Source organism: Aquarana catesbeiana, linkage group LG03 (genome assembly GCF_042186555.1).
Source record: "Aquarana catesbeiana isolate 2022-GZ linkage group LG03, ASM4218655v1, whole genome shotgun sequence".
NCBI classification, from domain to species: domain Eukaryota; kingdom Metazoa; phylum Chordata; class Amphibia; order Anura; family Ranidae; genus Aquarana; species Aquarana catesbeiana.
This window is the reverse complement of record NC_133326.1, coordinates 102,176,191-102,191,998: the sequence shown is the minus strand read 5'-3', so window position 1 is coordinate 102,191,998 and position 15,808 is coordinate 102,176,191. Positions and strand designations below refer to the sequence as shown.

Genomic DNA, 15,808 nt, shown 5'->3' with positions numbered 1-15,808 from the left:
CCATTGTCAATTCCAGTGTCATTGCTTTTCACTCAAGCAGTGACAGGTAGAGCCTCTGCGACATTCTGTCAGGTAACGCAAGCACTTGCGTAACTTACTTAATCTGACAGAACGTCGCCGCTCTGAACTGAGGCGCCTGATCAGTGGCGGTGCACCTAGCACTCGCCGGCGCCCCTGGAACCAGGACAGGTAAGTGCCTCATATTTGTTTTTTTTTACTGATTTTTTCTAAATGGTGAATGCATGTTCCTGCCTTGTAGATAAACGTTAGTGATCTGCCCTGTATTGCCATGCTAATGGATAATTCATTTTATCTATATACACTACAGTATGTTTATTTATAGTAATTTGAAGCTTGAACATTGTAACGTTCATCATTTCTCCTTTAAATAGGTGTCATCCAGTCAGAGGGGGAGGCTCAGGAGGAGAAGGCTGAGGCAGCAACGCCCACATGTAAGTTAGTATAATCTTGCTGGTATCTGCTGAGTGATCATACATGTTTCAATGTTCTTGTACTAATGTGTGAGATTGTTGTACACTGCAGATTGTAATGTTCTTTTCTATCATTAATCAACAGCTGCTGAGGCTGAGCAGGAGGTGGAGGAGACCTGCCCTGTAGAGGCTACTGGGGATGCAGCAGAACAGCCAGATGCGGCAGATCCAGGGAGTAAGTATAACTTTTTTTGTATTTTCCAGGCAAATATAGTTTTAAATATGAAATGCTGATGGCATACCTTGTCTAGAAATGGTTGTGATTTATTCTGCAAGGCTTCGGGTTTAGCTGAAATTATTAGTCCCCCTCTGCAGCTGATTCCAGTCTTCCTGTTAGCGTGACTTGTTATTTCCTCAATGTCCCTGATCATGCCACCTTCTTGCTGCAGTTCAGATTCCCAGTCTGAGCCAATCACTGTTAATCATTGTGAATAACACAGCAGGCTGGAGGGGGTGTGTCAGACAAGAATCTCCAGCTATTGGCTGGCAGTCCCTGGACATGTTCAATCTCTGGCATGCCCCTAATGCATGCATTAACACTTTTCTCATGATGTTATACCTGTTATACCTCCTAGCCTAGACCAGGAGTGAGTAACCTACCTAGCCTAGAACAGAAGTGGGGCTTATTCAGTCAGTGGCCTTACAAAATTATCAACTTTAAAAAGTAGCCTGCTATATTTTATTAAACAACTTTTTATTAGGTCATCCCAAATGCAATGGCTTGAATGGCTTCTCTTTGGTGAGTGTAATGTTAAAAGCTGGTATAGCTGATATGTTTTTCTGCAAGTGCAACTGATCTTCCATATTTGCGACAGTCAGTCAGTCTGGATGAGGTAGATTAGTTAGTGGTCGGTCAGCACTTAGGCATCCATTACACCTTAAGATTTTCTCCAGCCGGCCGTGCGACCAAGCGGATAAAATCTTTGGGATATTCCCCTTTACACTGCTCAATGTGTAGAGGGGAATCCCTTTGTACTCTGGCCGGGGAGGACACTCAGCTCCGCCCAGGTCAGAGTGCAGTAAAGTACTACACCTTCCTGCACAGCTCTGCAAACTTGGTATGACGCAGCGAATTGACACAAACACCACTATCTCCTACACACAAATTGATTAGGTGCAGCTCACTAAATATCAAAAATGGAAAACTGGTATGGAAGTGAAAACATCTCAAGATGTTACATGATTGTCTACAAGGGCTGGGAGATAATTGCCTTTATATAATGTTAGGGTGAAGAAGCCATGTGTATTGTATTATCTATCTATCTAATGTATTTTCTTTTCTTCACAGGTGAAGTCTTCATCCTTCACCTCCACCTGTTGGACAAAGGCCTGGACCTGCCCGCATCTGGTTGGGCTGACTGTCCTTCCTCCCCAGTGGTTTCTACTAGGCATGTTCTCCTCCACCCTTCATCACTATCCCCCACCTGGACACACCCATTGGTGCCTCTTCCCCAGTGCGTCCTTCACCCGCTCCAGGACCAGTACACATCCCCCACCCTCCAGAGCCACATGTGAATGATTATCTGCGGCGCATTGTGGAGGTCCAAGAGAGACAATATGCTGTAACCCGGAGGCTGTGTTACTCTTTGGCCCTCCACAATCGCCGGCAGCTCCGTCACTATGTGGCTCTGGAGAGGTACCAACGTAGACAACTGGAGGCTACTCGGTACCTTGGTGACCAGATGGCTAGGATTAATATGTCCCTACAGCGACTGGTAACCAGGTTGGGGGGAGAATATACTTTTATAATTTTTTTTTATTTTAATTTGTTTTGTTTTGTTTATGTTAAAAATAAAAAAAAAATTGTTCAGAAATAATTGTTTTCTTGAGTTTTGCTTTCCTTGTTAGATTCATGTGATGTTTATCTAAATGAACTAGTCCATTTATTGTTACTAACTTACTAGAGGCCTTATAATTGTAGTTTTTCTACATTTAACCATCAGGCTGAACTTAGAAAATTTATGAGATTTCTCTCTACACTATTTCAGTGTGCAAAGGGTAATCCCATGTATTGTGTCCAGTCACGCCGTTCAGCTTTCCCCCCACCAGAATACACAGCAGATAGTTACAGCAGGGGTTAACCACCATACAGTCCTCAACAGTTCACAGGACATAGGTTGCAGGCTTGCAATCATGAGGGCAACAGTTAACCGGACAGAGGTTCACAGGCTAACGCAATCACAAGGGGCAACAGTTCAAAGGGTAGTCATCATGTCCAGGGCTTGAGTAACATGGCAGCAGGGTAGATTACTCACACTGGTGACTTCGGACAATTGCAGATGGTCATGAAACAGGTGGAGAATCAGAGAGGGTCCTGGTGTCCCCAGGGTCAGAGATGGCAAATGGGAGGGGTCCTGGGCATCTGGATGCAGCTCAGCAGTGACCAACTAATCCATCTAGCATAGAATCACGTTTCCAACTGTATGCTTCTTTGTGCTATGTTGTGTTGGTAACATATTCTGATCCTTGAGTTGACAGTCTCTCCATCAAGAGGAACTGTCATGCTGTTGAGGTCATCTTTAATAATTGTCTCCTATTTCCAGACCATCATACAAAAATGGTTAAATTAACACATGTTGCTATTTGTATTTACAAAGACAGCAACATGTGAGCAGTAGCGCCACGTCAAGGCTTCAACCCTTGCTACTGTCCATTCACACAACATTCATTCATGCAATCACGCACACTCTAGTCACTCTACACAACATTCATTACAAAAAAGGGTGATGGAAGGAATAAAGGGAAAAAATTGGATTGCTTAAAACAATATAATTCTATTTAAATCTTGGGGTCACACCAAAGACAAGTAGACAACTGCTATTGTGTCAAGTGGTAAGAAAATTAAAAAAAAGATTTTCCTCAACATTTGGATGGTTCCTCTGAGTCCCATCTATGTTCTTTTTTTTTAACAAAAACAGTGGTGCTTTATTGTTGTAAAGAGGTAAAAATTACAAAATACCAACTGACACAGTACAATACACTTCATGGAGGAAATACATACTTATCATTAGAATTAGTGTGAACAACCTGCAGGGTAACATATACGGGTAGTAGTACCATACATACCAAGTACCGTCCAACCTCCCTCCCCCTAGAGCCCTCCCCCCATTTAAGCACAAGACCAAAAATGTACTGAAAGCCCCTATGAGGCCATCCATGGAGCCCACACTTTCTCAAATTTCCATGGGCAACCACGATTTATGTAGGTAATTTTATACATGGGGATAACTGCCTCAATCTGTGGCTCCCAGGCTGAAAAAGATGGAGGGGAAGAGTCAATCCATTTCTTGAGGATCTCCTTTTTTGCATAGAAGAGAAGGAAGGAAATTAGTATCTTAAGATGATAGGGCCTCTGCTCGTCATCATGTACCCCCAAAAGGGCCAACCCCAGCAAAAGCGGAATAGACAGTTGCAACCTGGAGTTCATTTCTCCAAATATCTCAGACCAAATTGTCGCTACAGCTGGGCATTCCCAGAACATATGGAAAAATGTACCAATTTGAACTTTACATTTAGGACATTTGGGATCGTTCTCAGGAAATATGCGATTGAGTCTCTGTGGGGTATAATAAACCCTGTGTATAAATTTAACCTGAATTAGTTTGTCCTTGGATGCTATCACTAGTCTGGGGCCATATTCTAAACAGTCCTCCCATCCCTCCTTATCCAGTGCTGGTATGTCCGCCCGCCATCTTTCCCATAGTTTGTCCATCTTGGGGGAATCTCTTCCTATGAGCGCATTGTAAAGAGAAGATAGAGGTTTAGAGACATCTCCAGGGGACAATAGGTCTTCAATGGAGTCTGCCTGTAAGAGGGTGGTTTGTGGGAATTGAGCTCTGGCCGCATGTCTCAGCTGCAGATACCTGAACCTCATCCACCGGGGCAGACCAAATTTAGTTGTCAACTCCTGATAGGAGAGCAGTTGTCCCCCAGGCATTATATGTCCCAATGTGGTAATACCGTATCTGGCCCAAACCTGCGGGTCCGGAATCGTACGGAAGTGTTTAAGCATTGGGTTTCCCCACAGAGGATGAGCAGGAGACAATTGGCCAGGTTTTAGATACCTCCGTCTAGCAGCCACCCATACCCTCCATGTTGCCTTAGTAGGACCGGGCACCTCAGGGTATGCCCTGGGCCCTCTGTAGGGAAAGTTATGAAGGTCGGTTAAGGAGCCCATAAAATTCGCCTCGAGGCAGACTGCAGCATTAGTTCTGGAACCCTGAAACCACCAGTGTACTGTCACCAACATAGCCGCCCAAAAGTAAATCTGAAAGTTGGGTAGAGCTAGTCCACCCAAATCAGCAGGTAACCATAATGTGGAACGTGCCAACCTAGGGTTCCTCCCTGACCAAATAAAGGAGCCCACTATTCGATCAATGTCCTTAAAAAACGAAACAGGGACCCAAACCGGGCAGTTTCTGAACAGGTAGTTAAATTTAGGTAGTATCATCATTTTAAGGAGATTGATGCGTCCCAGAAGATTCAGTGGTAAATTCTCCCATGCAGAACAGCTTGTACGTAAGGTGTTTAAGACAGGGACTAGTTTTTTAACAATGAATTCTGAGGGATTTCTCGTTATTATGACCCCAAGATATTTAAATTCCCTTACCCATTGTAGCGGGGAGGAGAGGGGTCCAGAGGTAGCACCATCATCCAGAGGGAATAAGATCGATTTGGTCCAATTGATTTTAATTCCTGACAATCCCCCAAAACTATCAAAAAATTCGCAGGGCAGCTTGAAGAGAGGGCCCAGTGTCATTCAAATATAATAGCGCGTCGTCGGCATAGAGGGAAAGGCGCTCTTCCATCATACCCACCCGCAGGCCCAGGACATCCGGAGCACTCCTGATAGCAATTGCCAGGGGCTCCAGTGCCAGGGCGAACAGGCTGGGGGAGAGCGGACATCCCTGCCTCGTACCGCGATATAAATTAAAGGAGACTAAGACCCAGTTGTTAGTACGAACGTGAGCTCTGGGAGAACGGTACAGCAGTCTGACTCCATGAATAAATTTGGGACCAAATCTGAATCTGCGCAAAGCCTCCCATAAATAGTTCCATTCAACAGAATCGAAGGCCTTCTCGGCATCTAGAGAGGCAATAACTCTGGACCCTGAGTTATCATGTGAGACAGCTAGATTAAGGAATAAACGTCTGATATTTATGTCAGTTCCCTTGCCCGGCATAAAACCCGTCTGATCAATGCCCACCAGGTCTTCTATTACATGAGATAACTGGGTAGCCAAGACCTTAGCAAAGATCTTGGCATCCACATTGATTAAAGAGATGGGCCTATAGGATGCACAGTCAAGCGGGTCCTTACCAGGTTTAGGAACTAGCACTATTACTGCCTCACTCATTGAGTCAGGGAGGGCCTCCAATGTTGCAAATTTAGAAAATAACAAGGTCAACTTAGGAGCAAGGAGTTGAGAAAAATTGGAGTAGAATTCGGACGGTAGTCCATCTGCTCCGGGGGCCTTACCCCCTTTGAGGTGTCCCATGGCCATCTGAATCTCTTCAAGCGTGATATCCGCCTCAAGACCCTCTTTTGCTTCCTCAGATAGAACAGGGATGGACAGGGAATCAAAAAAGGAGGACAGCAGCAGCCCGTCCCATCTATGTTCACATGGTAACAATGATTCAGGTCTCACAAGTTAAGGGTAGGGTAACCCAGCTTGGGGAGGTTAAATTTTAGGAAAGTTATTTGTTCTATCAAATGGGGTGTTAGTTGTGAACGGTGTGGATTAAGGATATTCCGGGTGATAGAGAAAACTTTCTCACTTTGCACAGTGGTTGGAGGACAGGATAGTAGTTGCTGGGCAACCAGGCAAAGACCAGGCCACAAACTTTTCTTACCATACCAATAAGTCAAAGGGTCCTCTGTAGGAAGCAAAGGTGCTTCATATAGGTAGACCATTTCAGAGGCACTGCTCTCCTCTCGATTACCTGCTGCTTGACCTGCATCCACCAGATTGTCAAGTGCCTTTACCCTACATGCACATGCTCCACTCTGTTGTTTTTGAGTGATGGTGCCAGGCCTTGGAATAGCAGACATGGCAGGTGAATCTTCCAAACCTGCCTCATCCGGCATACATCTCTGTTGCTGCAGATTACGGACCCTTTCAATCAGTTTTTCTTTCCAGTAGGAGAGGCTGTTGTAGCTGAGTGCCAGTTTACCTTTGATCCTGGGATCACACAGGGAAGCCAGCATGATTTCAGGGCTTTTGCAGACACGGTCATTTAGCCGATCTTTTAAGTTATCTTGTAGCTTTCTGATGAAAGACGCTACATTGGCATGAAGTGGGCTGCCACAAACAGGCTCACTGTTTTCTAGGAACGATCCCATCTTATCTATGGGATAGGTAAACTAGGGTATGACCTGTCCTAGGCTGGCTCTGACTCAAGTTTTCCGTCACATTCTGAAAGGGTTTTAAGACATAAACGAGCTGCCCAATTATACACCAGTCATCAAGTCCCAGTGTGGAATCAATCCCAATGCTGTGGCAGGATGATAGATTGTGGATGGCTGTCTTTTGCTCCAAAATGTGTTCCAACATTTCCAGGGTATAGTTCCACCGGGTGCTGACATCTTGTTTCAGGCGATGTATGGGGAGCCCTGATTGTTCTTGCTCCTCCCTCAACAGTTGACTAGCCCCTACACTGCGGTGGAAATGCCCTGCAAAGGTCCAAGATTTGAGCAATCTTGTTGTTTTTCTCCACTGGGATTGCACCCTTGACCACTAAATGCAGTATGTGTGCAGAACATCGCACACCGACAAAAGATCCATCTTGGAGCACTTTAACCATGTTTGAATGATCCCAACAGAGACATTGGTGACTGCCCGCTCTCCAAACCAATTGGCCAACATCGATCTAATTGCCCGCAATATGTTGGCAGAGCTGTGTTTATCATCACGGACTTCTGTGTGGAGCAGGAAAGCTTCATAATCCTGCTGGTCTTGCGCTGCAGACCTGCTTCCTGATGGAGTTTGAACTGTTACACTAGTGCCACCACCAACAGGCACAGTGGCTTGCCACCAGTGTGCAGTCAAAGACAGGAAAGCGTGTTGACCGCTGGGAGCTGTCCACAAATCAGTGGTCAAATGAATTGTCTGACCCTCGGCTTTGGCCATTTTTTCCTTCAATAATGCAATACACGAATGGTATAGTGCTGGAATAATCTTTCTACTGAAAGTTGTTCGTGCAGGAACAACGTATCGTGGAGCAAGGGCATGCATGAGCTGTTTAAGCGGCTCCCCTTCAATCATGCGAAAAGAGGCTCCTCCAACAGCAATGAATTGGCCAATCAGGCGGGTGATCTTGTTGGCCTGCTGTTTTGACATGCCCTTGGAACTAAAGCCAACAAAACTATCTAGGGTAGGCTGATGTTGTCCTTGGGAGGATAAGGAGCCTGATTGGGTCTGCAGTGGAACTACTGCACGTGGACGGGTTGTCTTAATTGAACCCTCTCTATTGCCTCCGGTGCTCTGAGTAAGTGGTGTGGTTGAGGAGGTACCACCAGTACAGTAAGAGTCTGTTATGCTGCTTCCTGCGCTACCATCTTCTTTTTCTGCCTCTGCCCACAGTAAAGTAGAGTGGTAGTAATTTTTAAGGTGTAGGTTCATACCAGCATTGGTTAAATGACCTAACTTTTTACCCCTACTCACTTGCTTCCCACACAATTTACACTTTGCAAAGAACCCACCTTCCAATGTTTGAAAGTATTTCCAAACGTTGCTGCGGCGGGATGCAGCCCCTTGACCCTGTTGATCATTATTTAGGGCTGATATAGCTGTAGCAGGTAGCACACCAGTGGTGGAAGCTGTTGCCACTACAGTTACACTTGGTGAACTAGAACTAGTGCTGCTAATGGCAGGGGTGCTGAAGACTGGGAGGTCGGTGATATCATCACAGGATTCTTCCATAATAACAGAGGGAGAAGGGGAGTTAGCAGCAGATGAAAAAAGTGGACTGCTACCTGTCCTACTCCTCACAGAATATGCCTCTTGCACTTCTCTAGGTCAAACTGTAAGTCCTGTGGGCTAAGAGTGTATAAAACGTCTACAGTGGTTGGGGAAAGAGGAGCATTACATTCTAAATCATTCTCTTCTTGGGCCAATGAAAAAAAAGTCTCACACTCTGTCTCTGCTGCTGTCTCCCTCAATTGCTTCTTTGGGGAGCTGGGCAGTGACACTGGCAGTGTGATTGGTGGTGGTGACTGTAAAGGCAACTCTACTTTACTACGTTTCTTGCCTATTCCATAAAAATAAGCAGCCATGACACCTGTAGAAGTAGAAGGAGGCGCTGCACTGGCAGTGGAAGTGGCAGCAGATGTTGGTGGTCTGGCAGGAAAAGTAATATTAGAACTGGGGGTGGTCGAACTAGCTTTGCTGGTGGAACTGGTGGTGACACCCACTGCTGTGGACAGCATGTTTGTGGCGGCAGAAGTGTCAGAGGCACTAGTAGCAGAGACCTTGCCACTTTTTTTTAGCAAGGCGTCCACCGCGACCATGACCACTACCTCTACCTGCCTTCACTTTTCCGTTAGAACGGTACATTGTTGACTTGCTGTTGCTGTATAGTTCAGAAAATGGACTGGTGATAGTGACCAGTCACTGATCAGACAGGTAGCAATATAGGGTATATAGAATCTCAATCTATAATATAGAATCTATATAAATCCCCCCCCCCCACAACACGGGCAGCCTCTGAGGCTATCACAACACTAGCAGCAACACTAGTATCACTAGTATCTATCTATCAAGTTTACAACACTAACTAACACAATAGCAGCAGATTATTGTGAAAAAGTTAAGTTGAACTGTAGCTTGCTTCACTACTGTTCTGCTGCTGTGCTTAGCTTATGCTCAATTGAAATAATTCAGGTTCTCTGACAAAGTGACAAACGGACCAGCTAAGATTGACTGTCTTCTGAAATGATTCAGTGTGTGTGTCTCTCTCTGCTAGCAAATCGTAAGTGAAAGTAAGTTGGCTGTATGTGCGTGGTTCTAGCTATTTTACTGCCCCTCCTCTTTGGTTACAATCGGCCAATAACATTCATCATCATCATTATTTTTATTTTACTTCCCCCACCCAATTCCAGCAGCGATCTTTTCTCTCTATGTCGAATCTTTTCTCTCTATGTCAAATCTTTTCTCTCTCTATGTTGAATCTTTTAGAATAATCTTGGACTACTATGGATGGACTATAGAGTTAAGGTTAGGCACATTCGACCACAGGTTCGATAGACACACATTGTTATTGTCAGCGTCATGTTGAATCTCATATCTATATCGAACTGTTGTCGCAACAAAAACTAAAATAAAGCATTTGTTTATGTTGGATCTTTCGGTTTTCGGATTCTGCGCTTTCGTTATCGTTTGTTAAAACGATGACGAAAATACCTGAAATTCGGACCAAAATGCATTCGGACGAAAACGAATGCACATGTCTAGTTACTGCACAATATGTTCACTCAAATTGAATAGCTAAGTAAACATCCTTACCAGACTTTGTAATTCCCCAGTGCCAACTATTTATTGGAATCCATTGGAGCATGCACAGTAGGGAACCAGGCTGTGAAGCCGCAAGGCTTCACTTCCTGATCCCCTTACTAGCAATGCCTGCACCTGGAACCGAGGAGACGGATTTTTTTAAGCGGAACTCCGCTTTAAGGATTATGTTCATTTAAGTTCATTTATAAAAGATAAGCCAAGGAAAAAATGTAACTCCTTAGATCATCAGTTGGACAGACACACACTGGACAATTTTCCCATTTTTTTTTACCTAGAATTAGCTTTTGAGCCAATATAAGATATACAGTATCTCTCAAAATTGAGTACACCCCTCACATTTTTGTAAATATTTTATTATATCTTTTCATGTGACAACACTGAAGAAATGACACTTTGCTACAATGTAAAGTAGTGAGTGTACAGTTTGTATAAGTGTACATTTGCTATCCCCTCAAAATAACTCAACACACAGCCATTAAAGTAAAAATGTCCAAATTGGGCCCAATTAGCCATTTTCCCTCCCTGGTGTCATGTGACTCGTTTGTGTTACAAGGTCTGAATGGGAAGCAGGTGTGGTAAATTTGGTGTTACCGCTCTCACTCTCTCATACTGGTCACTGGAAGTTCAACATGGCACCTCATGGCAAAGAAAAAAAGAATTGTTGCTCTACATCACTGGTTCTCAACCTGGGGGTCGGGACTCCCTCGGGGGTCAAATGATGATTTGCCAGAGTTCACCGAATCCTGGGCAGTTCCTAAAGCCCGCTCCGCTCTCCCAGCCTTTTTGCGGCCGCCCAGCTGAGCTGTTCCTGAAGCCCGCGGCCTCCCAGCTGGGCTGTGTTCCTGAAGCCTGCGGCCGCCCAGCTGGGCTGTGTCCTGAAGCCTGCGGCCGCCCAGCTGGGCTGTGTCCTGAAGCCTGCGGCCACCCACTCAGCCTCTTCGCAGCCGCCCATTCAGTTCACGGCATGGCTGGGGGGGCAGAGACTAGAGGTCAGCTGACTGGTGAGGAATGTGAAGTGGGAGGGGCTGGAGAAGACCCTATCTCCTGATTTCGGCATAGGTGTCACTGCTACGAGACACCACAGAGCTGGAGACACAGTGAGTAACACTACCTGTTTTTAGATTTAAAAGTCCCCACTACAGTTATCAGATCAGCAGATGACCTTGATGAAGAGCACCTAAGTTGGCTGATCAGTACGCCCCCCAGCACTGCCACTCATCCCACCCCCCACCACCACCAAGGAGTAAGAGAAGGAATAAAAATAGAGAATACATGGAAGGGAGAGGAAAAGAGGGGGAGGAACAAAGAAAAAGGGAGAGAAAGAATAGGAGACAGAACAAGAAAGACGGCTAAAGAGAGGGATGGGGAAAAAAAAAACAAGACATTAGGATAGAGAGAGATAAAAGGGAAAGAAAGGAGAACAAAGAGAAAGTAGAACATCCTAAAATGTACCATAAGGGGTTTTAATACTGTACAAGAGGAAGGGACTCAGGGAGCGCTATATGTCCGTGGGTTAGGGGCGCAAATTACTTGTCTTGCCTTGGGTGCTGACAACCCACGCTACGAAAAGTTTACTGTTAGGGGTCCCCACAACTTGGGAAATTTTATCAAGGGGTCATGGCACTAGAAGGGTTGAGAACCACTGCTCTACATAAAGATGGCCTAGGCTATAAGAAGATTGCCAAGACCCTAAAACTGAGCTGCAGCATGGTGACCAAAACCATACAGCGGTTTACCAGGACAGGTTCCACTCAGAACAGACCTCACCATGGTAGACAAACAGTTTTCTGTAGACAAGCAGACTAAGGACATGGATTACTGGAACCATGTCCTGTAGTCTGATGAGCGTGTGTGGTGGCAACCAGGTGAGGAGTACAAAAAGACAAGTGTGTCTTGCCTACAGTCAAGCATGGTGGTGGGAGTGTCATGGTCTGGGGCCGCATAAGTGCTGCTGGCACTGGGGAGCTACAGTTCATTGAGGGAACCATGCCAACATGTACTGTGACATACTGAAGCAGAGCATGACCCCCTCCCTTCAGAGACCGGGCCACAGGGCAGTATTCCAACATGATAACGACCCCAAACACACCTCCAAGATGACCACTGCCTTGCTAAAGAAGCTGAGGGTAAAGGTGATGGACTGGCCAAGCATGTCTCCAGACCTAAACCCTATTGAGCATCTATGGGGCATCCTCAAATGGAAGGTGGAGGAGCGCAAGGTCTCTAACAACCACCAGCTCCGTGATGTCATCATGGAGGAGTGAAAGAGGACTCCAGTGGCAACCTGTGAAGCTCTGGTGAACTTCATGCCCAAGAGGGTTAAGGCAGTGCTGGAAAATAATAATGGTCACACAAAATAACACTTTGGGCCCAATTTGGACATTTTCACTTAGGGGTGTACTCACTTTTGTTGCCAGCGGTTTAGACATTAATGGCTGTGTGAGTTATTTTGAGGGGACATTAAATTTACACTGTTATACAAGCTGTACAGTCACTGCTTTACATAGTAGCAAAGTATAATTTCTTCAGTTGTCACATGAAAAGATATAATAAAATATATACAAAAATGTGAGGGGTGTACTCACTTTTGTGAGATACTGTATATGATCTGCTGGATTACAAAGTTTCAATTTTGTCCTGTTTTTGTCTATATAGTGCATAATGAATGTATATATGCTTTTTGTCCACCTATGTAATGGCTTGAGCATTCTCTTTCTACAGACGAACCGGTCTGTGCTGCAATTTAGGTTTGCCATGATTACTAGGGATGAGCTTCGTGTTCGAGTCGAACCCATGTTCGACTCGAACATCGGCTGTTCGATCGTTCGCCGAATTGCGAACGTTATGGGCCGTTCGCGCTAAATTCGTGTGGCGCGTCACGGCCCATAATTCACTGCGGCATCGCAGTGCATTGCTGGCTGATGATTGGCCAAGCATGCACTATGACCCGCATGCTTGGCCAATCACAGCGCTGTCAGTAGAGAGAGCTGTAATTGGCCAAAGCCAGGGTGGCTTTGGCCAATTATGGCTCAGGGGATTTAGTACACACCCCACACTATATAAGGCCGCCTGCACGGCGGCCCTGTGTAGTGTGTGTTCCGGTGTGCTGAGAGATAGAGAGAGAGAGAGACAGTGTCATTTGATTTGAGTTAGATAGATTAGGCAGAACAGTCAGTCAGTTAGCTGCACTTACAGTGTATTGTGTATATATATGCATCCCAGGTGTTGCATATATATATATACACTGTATTCAGTTTAGCTAGATCCGTTCCTGTTATCTTCTATCTAGACTATTTACATTTAATGCAGTGCGTCCTGCTCACAGTGTTCAGCTAGATCCGTTCCTGTTATCTTCTAGACTATTTACATTTAGTGCAGTGCGTCCTGCTCACAGTGTTCAGCTAGATCCGTTCCTGCTATTTACATTTAGTGCAGTGCGTCCTGCTCACAGTGTTCAGCTAGATCCGTTCCTGTTATCTTCTAGACTATTTACATTTAGTGCAGTGCGTCCTGCTCACAGTGTTCAGCTAGATCCGTTCCTGCAATTTACATTTAGTGCAGTGCGTCCTGCTCACAGTGTTCAGCTAGATCCGTTCCTGCTATTTACATTTAGTGCAGTGCGTCCTGCTCACAGTGTTCAGCTAGATCCGTTCCTGCTATTTACATTTAGTGCAGTGCGTCCTGCTCACAGTGTTCAGCTAGATCCGTTCCTGCTATTTACATTTAGTGCAGTGCGTCCTGCTCACAGTGTTCAGCTAGATCCGTTCCTGTTATCTTCTAGACTATTTACATTTAGTGCAGTGCGTCCTGCTCACAGTGTTCAGCTAGATCCGTTCCTGCAATTTACATTTAGTGCAGTGCGTCCTGCTCACAGTGTTCAGCTAGATCCGTTCCTGCTATTTACATTTAGTGCAGTGCGTCCTGCTCACAGTGTTCAGCTAGATCCGTTCCTGTTAAATTCCTACTGACCGGCAGGCTTGTCTGGTTACAGTATATAAAGCTACCTGAAGAAAATTACAGGTGTTCTATTTGATCCTATTAGTACCACGGTCAGGCAGCTAGACTATTTACATTTAGTACAGTGCGTCCTGCTCACAGTGTTCAGCTAGATCCGTTCCTGTTATCTTCCTACTGACAGGCAGGCTTGTCTGGTTACAGTATATAAAGCTACCTGAAGAAAATTACAGGTGTTCTATTTGATCCTATTAGTACCACGGTCAGGCAGCTAGACTATTTACATTTAGTACAGTGCGTCCTGCTCACAGTGTACAGCTAGATCCGTTCCTGTTATCTTCCTACTGACAGGCAGGCTTGTCTGGTTACAGTATATAAAGCTACCTGAAGAAAATTACAGGTGTTCTATTTGATCCTATTAGTACCACGGTCAGGCAGCTAGACTATTTACATTTAGTACAGTGCGTCCTGCTCACAGTGTACAGCTAGATCCGTTCCTGTTATCTTCCTACTGACAGGCAGGCTTGTCTGGTTACAGTATATAAAGCTACCTGAAGAAAATTACAGGTGTTCTATTTGATCCTATTAGTACCACGGTCAGGCAGCTAGACTATTTACATTTAGTACAGTGCGTCCTGCTCACAGTGTTCAGCTAGATCCGTTCCTGTTATCTTCCTACTGACAGGCAGGCTTGTCTGGTTACAGTATATAAAGCTACTTGAAGAAAATTACAGGTGTTCTATCCCAGCTTAGTGCAGCTACAGGCCATTAGTATGTCTGGAAGGCCAAGAAGGAGAGGCAGACAGTCACAAGCCAATAAGAGAGGGCAAGCAGGCTCTGTGTCTAGTGCTGGTCGTGGAGACGGTGCATCCTCATCAGCACGTGGCCATGGGACACGCTTGGCCTTTTTTTCGGCAGCTGGCCATGTTGAGCCGCAACATGCGGAAGACTTGGTCGAGTGGATGACCAAGCCGTCCTCATCCTCCTCATCCTCTCTCACCCATGCCCAGGGTGCTTTGTCTGGCAAAGCAGCGGCCTCTTCCCTCAGCTCAATGTCATCAGTGACTCCTTCCCTAGCTCCACCATGTCCTCATGAGGATTCCCTCGAACTGTTTGACCACAGTGTTGGGTACATGCTCCAGGAGGATGCCCAGCGTTTGGAAGGCTCTGATGACGATACTGAGCTCGATGAAGGCAGTAACATGAGCGCGGACAGAGGGGGTGCCCAAGAAGGACAGCAATCTGGCAGTCATGCTCCCCCTGCTGCAGCATACTGCCAGGTTTGCTCCAGTGATGAGGAGGGAGGGGATGATGAGGTCACTGACTCAACGTGGGTGCCTGATAGGAGAGAGGAGGAGGAGGAGGAGGAGGAGGAGGAGGCGGCAGCACATCACCAACGAGGCAGGATGCCCTCCAGGGGCCAGCCTAAGGGCAGCACATTGACTGCATCACACCCCAAAGCTCCACATGTGCAGGGCGCTGCAGTCTCTGCGCGTTATTCAAAAAGTTCTTTGGTGTGGGCCTTTTTTGAGACGAGTGCATCAGATCGCACCGCTGCTATTTGCAACATATGTCTCAAGCGTATCTCGCGTGGCCAAAATATCTCCCGCTTGGGTACCACATGCTTGACCAGACATATGTTGACCTGCCATGCAGTTCGTTGGCAAGCGTATCTAAAAGACCCACACCAAAGAACAAAGAGGATCTCTCCTTGCTCCTCATCAGCTGAGATTTCCAACCCCACTAGACCTTCAGTCCTCTCTGAGACCTGCAGTGAGAGGAATGAAGGTGTAGAATTAGGTGTGTCACAGCCAAGTACTTGTGGGCAATCTGCTTTTGGTACACCGACGT

The 15,808-nt window shown here is 45.8% G+C and overlaps 1 long non-coding RNA gene across 1 annotated transcript in view; it reads right to left on the bottom strand.

Moving 5' to 3' along the window:
* The window catches only part of LOC141131521 (uncharacterized), a 57,022-nt gene extending 56,123 nt beyond the window's left edge, over positions 1-899 (bottom strand). Inside the window, exon 1 of the long non-coding RNA XR_012242787.1 lies at positions 734-899. This is a non-coding gene — a long non-coding RNA (uncharacterized lncRNA). The remainder of the gene's footprint in view (positions 1-733) is intronic.
* Between the last annotated feature and the right edge of the window lie 14,909 nt (positions 900-15,808).